Source organism: Phascolarctos cinereus, unplaced genomic scaffold (genome assembly GCF_003287225.1).
Source record: "Phascolarctos cinereus isolate Bilbo 61053 unplaced genomic scaffold, phaCin_HiC Scaffold_2;HRSCAF=192, whole genome shotgun sequence".
NCBI classification, from domain to species: Eukaryota; Metazoa; Chordata; class Mammalia; order Diprotodontia; family Phascolarctidae; genus Phascolarctos; species Phascolarctos cinereus.
The window spans coordinates 322363749-322371361 of record NW_027555625.1 but is presented as its reverse complement, the minus strand read 5'-3'; positions in this window follow the sequence as shown (position 1 = coordinate 322371361).

Genomic DNA, 7613 nt, shown 5'->3' with positions numbered 1-7613 from the left:
CCAGTTCCTTCAACAGGTTCATAATTATTACTGGGCTATAGCCAGTTAAAAACTAAAAGTAAAGCATGATGACAGTGCAACATATTTGTATCCTAAAAAGAACAATGACAACGTGAATAGGATGAGTGTAAAAACTCAAAGGGGTAAGGGGACTGAATGACCCTAAAACTGATTCAAGGGGCAGGGACCCCCAAGTATTCAGGGAGCTGCACATGGGTCAGTGGGTAAGCTCCCCTGGGGTAATTCTTAGGACCACAGATCTAACGCTGAAAGGAACCTCAAGAGGGCACCCAGTCCAACCCTCTCCTCTCAATGGTGAGGAAACTGAAGCTGGAGAGATTAAGTGATTCCCCCAAAGTCACACAGGTGGTAATTGTCAGAGGTGAGATCTGAAGATAGGTCATCAGACTCCATCCATAGTCAAGCATTCTTTTCACTAGTAGTCCACTGCCTCCTTTGGGGGGAGCAGCTAACACCAGGGCTGGAACTTAACCATAGGGCCTAGCCCCGTTGAAATCATGTGGCCAAGGGCAGTTTTCCTTGGGAAGTATCTACCTACTTTCTTTCAGAAGGATAATTTTTAACATAAAACATTAAACACCAAAGCTGGAAGATCCCTTAAAGATAATCCAACTGCCTTATTTTACAGATCTCACTTTCAAGTAAGCCTTGAAAGAAGGACTGAAGGACTTGGCCAAAGACAGGCCTAATTACTGGCAGAGGCAGAACTTCCTTGTAACTCTGATGCCAGGGCTCTCTCCACTAGACCCTCCTGAGGTTATGACTTTACACCAGGGCCTTGGTCATTCATTTAGTCAAGAAACATTTATTAAGGACCTGCTACATGTGAAGCCCTTTGCTAGATACTGAAGGAAACAGTATGTTCCTATAAAGCATGGGGCCCTGCCCCATGGAGCTTACAACCTAGGACATACAATCTTACCTGACAATTTCATAAAAGATTCAGAACAAAGTGTTCCGTGAGATTCAGTGGGGATGGTTACTGCCTACTTGAGGGTACCAGGAAGTACCATTTGAGCTAATTTACAATACGAAACCAGCGGGGAACAAGGGGAGGGAAACAGAGTGGGTCTGGGTCTACAGAGGCCGCCCCACCATTCACACCAGAGAATTCGGAGTTGGCCTTCTGCTTTTTTAAAGTACGGGACTTTCATCCACTGATTCCCCATTTTGTCCAGAACAATAAGCATTGGAGAATTTCATTTTACTAGAGCACAACTTCCATCTAGTGGTGAAAATAGGCAACTGCAAGGTTATAAGCCTTTGTACTCCAAAGAAGGCGTTTATCCCGGAAGGGGAACTTTCTCTTTTAAGGGACCATAGGATTTTAGAGCTAGAAGATACACTAGAGGCTATTGAATCCAACACCCTCATTTTATAAGCTTCAAGTGCCTCCACTAACATCTTCTGATTCTTCCTTGTAGCATGAACACAACCCTAGGCTCTTAAAGACCAGGCCTTTAAGGAATCAGGCAGTGCCAGTCTGACTGGGCCACACTCTGGGTACCGTTATCAGCTGTGGAATAACCAAGCCAAGGACAGAGAGAGGCAGTCACCAGAAGAATAGCCATTAGCAGATGGCTACAAATTAGCCTTTGGTCCTAGGTGACCCACATTGTGAATGGAGATAGTAGAGGGGCAAAAGAAAGAATAGAGAATGAAGAAAGAACTCAATCCTGTGGAGAACTTGACAAGAATCCCAGAACTAACTCAACATGTCTTTAGTACCCAGTGACTGCATCACAAAGATGGGTACGAAGTCTTTACCTTGAAATCAAGAAACATGAGAGGCCTCCCCTCTCTATATCGTGAATACTTTCTTCTCAAAGACAATTAAAAAGGCACTGCATATGGTGAGTACTAAACATCACAAAAACTAAGACTGATCATATCGTAACAGAAAGAAGACGAATGGAGAATATTGTGAGGGTCATTTCAGAATTACTCTCTATGTCAGATCATCAACTGCTTGCAGCAAAGTTCAAAATGAATACTAAATTAAAATAAGCCATAAAGATGAGAAGACACAATGGGATCTGTGGTAACTTCAGTATTGAGCCTTGACACTTTCACTAAGAAAAAATAAGTGGATAAAAATGCCACATTGCCCATATCACTCATTCACTTGGCAAGGCAACCTGTGAAGTTGGTACACATATCTTGAACAGGTGGTGCATATGTAAAATGAGCTGAGCCTAGAATTAAACAGAATCTCATAGACCAGCTCTCAACTGGAAAACTGCAGTAGGCTTTCAAGCTGCACTCTGACACAAAGCCCATCTCTTTAATACGAGCATTCTCCTGGTGACACCAGGGGGCTACAAATAGCTGCAGAATATTACAAATGATGGCTTCTGCTAGGGAGGTAGCATAATAGACATAATCAAGGATGGGAATTACCAGAAAATGAGGTGGACCAGACAAAGGATAATATAGACTGCTTTGGTATTACAATGGTATCCACAAGATATTAAACAAAGAAAAGGAAGGCTTGCAGTGCCATGTTTATAGCTTTAGTAGTATTCAGTAACAACCTTTTCCTCTTTGGACCTCACCTTGCTCTTCATTTCGCATCTCTCTAATTCACTTATACATTACTGTTTATTACTCTCCTATGTCTTTCTGACATATTCCCACTCCAACTAGACTAAGTAAACTCCACAAGGGAAGGGACCATGTCTTACCCAAATTTCCTTCAGCACAACAATCTGCATGTAATGGGAACATAATAAGTCTGTTGAATTGGCTGAACCATAGCTAAAAGGTATAAGAAACACTGCATTTTTACGTCCAGGACAAAAAAAATACAAAGATTAGTCTATGGTTTACAGATGGAGTAAAGATAATAAGTGGGGAAAGGATGCTGAAGACGATGAAGAATGTAATAGAATTGGAAGTCATGACAAGGAACTGAGTGTACATTCTGAAAGGCCAGAGCAATAAAGGACACAAGAGGAAAACAAATTTGCTTTGAACTAATCCCGAGCAAAAAGCTTCAATCCTTGTTCTACATTGCTTAAAGTCAGGGGGAGACAACTGTATGAAACCCTTGTTTAGGGAGAAAAGAGTCACCTTATATTCACCATCATCATCTTTTTCAGTTAACATAGTAACTATATAATAGGGGGTTGCATGGTGTATTCAGGGAGGACTAGCACCTCTGGTGTGAGGGCTTGCCAAGCCCTTTTCAGGGCCCCTCATCCACCTTTGGGGTCCACCTTGCATCCAGCTCTCAACTCTGGCTCCAAGAAGCTGTAGCATGTTCAGCAGCCACACCCTGGCAAAACCATCTCAGCAGAGGGGCTAAATCAGGTTGAGGGTAACTGAGGGTAAACCCTTCAGTGAGTTAGGGGGATGTCTACCCCGAGCTTGTGAAGATTTCCCCCAGAAGAATTGGCAGATGAGAATGAAGGCAACAGAAGCAGGCATTGTGGAGTGCTCAGAGCTTAGACACTGAAGATACTAAGGTCATCCACTGCATCCTGGGCCATTGAAGTTGTCTTGACTTTTGTCCTACCACTGGACTTTTGATGACTCTAGAAGAGTGAGGCTAATGACTTTGCAATTCTGCCTCACTTAAATCCAATTCCTGCATGAGTCAAGACACCACCCCCTGGTGTCATTAGGTCTCTACAAAAACAAAGTACAAACAACTACAACATATGATAGTAAAATCAGAACATTTTAGAGTCCTAAGAGACATTAAGGACCACCTTCATAGTAAAAGTATGTGTACATATAACTATAATGCAAGGGAACATGTGGCTATGCTAAATGTTAAAGTGAAAATCCAGCAAAGGATGAGATCTCTTGGCTGAGGGAATCAAAGACTTCCTGGAGGTTACATTTGAGTTTGGCCTTGAAAGAAGGGTAGGTTTTCAATCAGTCAGTCAATAAGCATTTGGTGAGCACCTACTATGTGCCAGGCACTGTGCTAAGTGCTGGGACTTTTCCAAATGAGAGCTGGTCTATGAGATTCTGTTTAATTCTAGGCAGCAGAGAGGAGGAAGGAGAATGTTCCAGACATGGGGAGACAGCCAGTAAAAATGACCAGAGTTTGTCAAAGGACAGTCTCATTCAAGAAAGAGCAAGTAGACCAGTGTCACCAAAGAGTATGTTTTCGGGTGTGGTGAGCACGCAGGAGCTGGTAAGAAGATGTAAGAAGACTGGAAAAGTAGGATGTAGCCAGATTGTGAAGGACTTTGAATGCCAAACTGAGGGTTTTATATTTGATTCTGGAAGTGATAAGTAACCAATGGAATTGATTGAAAGGTGGAAGGGGGTGACATGGTCAGATCTGTACTTTAGGAAGATTAATTTGACAGCTGAGAATAGCCTATGGTGGGGAAAGACTCAAAGCAGGGAGAGCAGTCATCAGGCTGCTGTATTAGTGTACCATAGTGGCAGTGTCATGAGGAGCAGGTGAAAGAGTGAGGAGTTCAAGGTGACATCCAGGTTTCAAGCCTGGGTAACTGAGAGGATGGTGGTGCTCATAACAATAACAAGAAGGTTATAAAGAGCGAAGGGTTTGGGGGGAAAGATAAGAAGTTCAGTTTTGGACATGCTGAGTTTATGATCAAGACAAGAAAGAGTGAATTCCAGGTGAAAGAAATGCATTAATAAAGGAATGCAGGGCATGTTTGGGGAACAGTAAGAAGTTCAATTCAGCTAGAGCATATAGATAACGAACAGAGAAAGTAGTGGGAAGTCAGGTGGAAAGGTTAAATTGGGGCCAGACTGTGGAAAGCTTTGAATGACAAACTAGGACTTTAATTTGGACTTTAACAAATGGACAATGGGAGGTGATGGAATATTACTACACCATAAGAAAGGATGAAAAAGACTACAGAAAACCATGAGAACACTTATGAACTGATACAAAGTGAAATAAGCATAAACAGGAAATGATATGCATGATGACTATAACAATGTAGACAAAAAAAATAACCAAAAACTTGAACATTATGTAACTATAATGATCAAAGTTGTCCCTGAAGAGATAAGCAAATGCACCTACTCCCTTCAATTTCTTCACAGATGTAAGTACTACATGTTTGTATGTGCTCCCATGTAGATATGTGTGTGTACGTGTGTGTGTGTGTGTGTGTGTGTTTGGGGGAGGGAATATATTTGGAAATGAAGGTGATGTAAAAACAAAAGATTATTAGCAAATTGTTTTTAAAGAAATAGATAACACCCCCCTCCTTCAGAGAGTTTGGGAAGGCCTAGTTACATCTAAGGTCTCTTCCAGTTTTAACATTATGTGATTATAAGTTGAAAATTAGATTCTGCACATTTAATTTTTACAGGATCATAGATTTAGAGTTGGAAGGGATCTCAAAGATCATCCAGTCTAATCCTCTCACTTAAGAAATGAGGAAACTGAGACCCAAATGGACTATTTAAGAGATTTTTGAGAGAGAAAAATTTCAACCACTGTCTTTCCCAGGACTACATTTCACCTCTGATGCCTCACTGTAGGGAGGATGTGACCCCAAGTTCTTGAAGGCTATGTCAGTGGCTCCCTAATTCTGTAAGGTCCTAGAGCTAGAGAGGTTTCAAGCACAGATCATTTGCCCATTGTTCCAGGACTAACCTAGCTCAATGCAGAGAGGCTCTTCACCTGAGAACTAATCAGCAGATGCTGGATCTTCCAGCCATAGCAATTCCCAAAGGTCATCTCCTAAATCTTTAAGGTGGAAAAGCGGTGTTGACTCGTTCAATTCAGGAAGCATTCCTAACAATGAAAACCAGGGTCCTAGAAGTAGAGAGCAATTTTTCCAGAATTCAACTTGGGTGATATTTCATAGACTCATGGATCTCAGGGCCAGTACCTTAGGGATTATTTGGTCAAATGTCCTCATTTCACAGATGATGAAACTGAGACCCTTGAAATAATCAGGACTTTTTTTTTTAATCACATTTAAGAATCAGAGCTTCAACAAGGCTCTAACTCTAACCCTAAGCAGGTTTCAAAGATTGTGCCCATCACAGTATCTTGTGTGACCATCCACTGGAGGCTTAGAGGCTCCAATGGAAAATATGTGAGTTGTTACAAAACAAAAGCCTACATACTACAGACTGAGATTTTCTAACATTAAAAATATGTGCATTTATAAAAAGTGATCTTTTAAAATAGCCCATGTTTTGCACATGTTCCCCATACTTCCTGCTGTGCCTTGCCTACCTTATCTGCTCCTAGTCCTAGCCCTGCTCATCATTCTTAGCACCAGTAGCAATTTTCAGTTCCTTTGGAATTACTGCTGCACAATTTCCTAAAATGCTTGGTTTATTCACAGCTTCTCCGTTTGTGCATTTGTAACCTGTTTAGGCACAAGCAGCTTCTAACTGTTGAAATAATCTAGCTTCCTCCATCTCCTTCTTCCCCGACATGGCCACCCCCACTGACTATCACCATTCTGAATAACAACAGCAAAAAGCAGTAGGAAATCTGCAATAACATTGCAGCCTACTGTTAGCAACAGGGTATCAGCACAAGATGAGTAATGAGAAAACTGGGAATAGAAGGAAAGCCAAGAGATTATTGGCTAATAAATTATCAATGCACCAGAACTGTCCTCTACATATTTTGTCTTCTTGCTGCTTCTCTAAGGTCTTGGAAAAGTGACAATTACAAAATTTAAAGGAGGTGGAGTTTATTAAAATCTCTATTCTATTTTTTTTTAATTACTGTGCTTGATTATGTGAGGTCAATATAAAATATTCAGCGTTAACGGGGAGGAAAAGCTATTCCCAGGAAGCGTCAGACTGGAGAAGAGCAGAGGTGCCTGGGTCCTCTACAATGGGGAAAGCTGAGAAAAAGAAAACAGGCAGAATAAGGCAGCCGAGCTGGCTACTGGCTATGAAGGACAAGGCAGTCATCAAATCACAGACATTCAGGGTCAGCTGAATTCCTATGTAGCCCGTAAAGCTGGACCCCATTCCCCTTTCTACAAAAAGCGTTGCCGGATCTTCCCCCACCTCCACTCCCAGTAACGACAATCTTCCCCTTATGAATCAACATTCTACTTTGTTTTATGCCTCCATATGTTTATTGTGTGATTTTGCTGGTAAGGATATGTTTGTAACCTCCATGAGGGCAGGGACTCTGTCTTATCTCAACTTTGATTCTTTCCTAGGACTTAGCATAACACCATGCATGTACTAGTTTAATAAACGTCAGTTGAATGAATAAGGTTCACTCAACTAGCCAGTCTGGAAACCAGTGCCTGAATCTCTTCACAGAACATCCCTCAGACAAGCAGACCAGTGTTGGAATGGCCGTATTCAAACTGAAAGATACCTCCACAAGTTGTGCATAAATGGAGAGTCACAGCTTCGTGTGAAGCTCTCTTTTTCTATTCTTCACATAGGGAAAGGTTCACATGGGTTGATGTTTGTCCAGTTCATAATAATAAAAAAGGAAAGTATAAGAAAATAGATATCCTTGACAGGAGGCCAACCAACCCCCGTAAGAGGAAGCTCCATACCCCGAGACAGTTTGTTTCACTGTCGGACAGCTATGACTGGGACAAAGGTCTTTCTTCTATTAAGTCAAAATTCTATCTCCCTGTAACTTCAATGGATCGTTC